Below are 1283 nucleotides of genomic sequence, written 5' to 3'. Positions count from 1 at the left end.
AACTGAACTAATACAACAAACACACAAACTACAGTATTTTTTTCTTCTTTCAAATAACTTTTGACCCAGGTACTTACAATACATATAATACATATAAAATAAATGTATAGCTAAAAGCCTATTTATTTAAATTATTCAAAATATGCACAGGATTAATTAAAACAGATAATACTACTCTTTTTTATCTTTTCATGAACTTTTACATTCAGATCTGTTTCCATTTCAGTCTCTATCAACAGATACCAAGAAGTCAAACAGCTGAAAGAGGAACCTCTAAATAGAGAGCTAGGCTTTCTTCAGCAGTTCCGATGGCTAACATTGTGAAAGCTGTGTGTGGTGGGTTGTACAGGAAAAAGGGCGACAAGAGCAAGAGACTGTTTAACCCTGTGGTGTGTTATTAACAAACAGAACGGACACATTAATGCAGTCAGACAGGGCAACCAACTCTATAATGTCTATCTTTGTGATACTGGGACTGCTGGTCTGCACAGAGGCACAAGGTAGGATGATTACATGATATTTACAGACACAGAAATAACGAATGCCTTGTTTTCAACATCAAGCCAACACCTCTGCACTTCTCTGACATGTGAGCTAAAAAAAAAACATCGACATACATCAAACAAATTATATATTGCCAGTAAACTGAAGTAAATGTTATCGAATGTGAAGGCTTCTGAGCGATTTGGATACATTGCAGTAATTTTGCAGAAGGTTTTCCTTCATATACACACAGACATTACAATTTGAGGTTCTTGCTCAAGGCCGATTTGACACATCGACAGAAGGAGAAAAGGATCAAAGCTGGTGAACAATAAGTGGAAGAAGGAAGAAAAAGAGGTTGACTAAAGATATTTAGTAACATCTTGGGGCATTCTGTCTTAAGACTCATTATTATTAGTACACTAGTAGTAGTCGTAATAATTAGAAGAAGAATGGTAAATCACTTTGTATTACATGTCTGTTCACTTCAAGTTTTAAACATACTAAAGCTGAATACAATGTCAGTGAACCAAAGCAGCCAAAACAATGAGCTGAAAGATTAAAAAGGTCCATTGAACTGAATGGAGGGTGGGTTTCTGTGGGTTTGCCACAATGAGCGACACCTTCCACATACATGATATATTACCAATACAGACATATTGATTACAGCTGTTTTAAATAAGTATACAAATTATGTTAATATCTGTTCTTTCTGCAGGTACCAGCACTGGGACTCCTGTGTTTGTGCAGACAGGAAAAGATTTATTCCTGGAGGTCAACAAACCTGTTACTCCACTACT

This window comes from Morone saxatilis, unplaced genomic scaffold (assembly GCF_004916995.1).
Source record: "Morone saxatilis isolate NCDOM2014 unplaced genomic scaffold, NCSU_SB_2.0 Contig23, whole genome shotgun sequence".
Classification (NCBI taxonomy): domain Eukaryota; kingdom Metazoa; phylum Chordata; class Actinopteri; family Moronidae; genus Morone; species Morone saxatilis.
Note: the sequence above shows the minus strand (reverse complement) of the source record.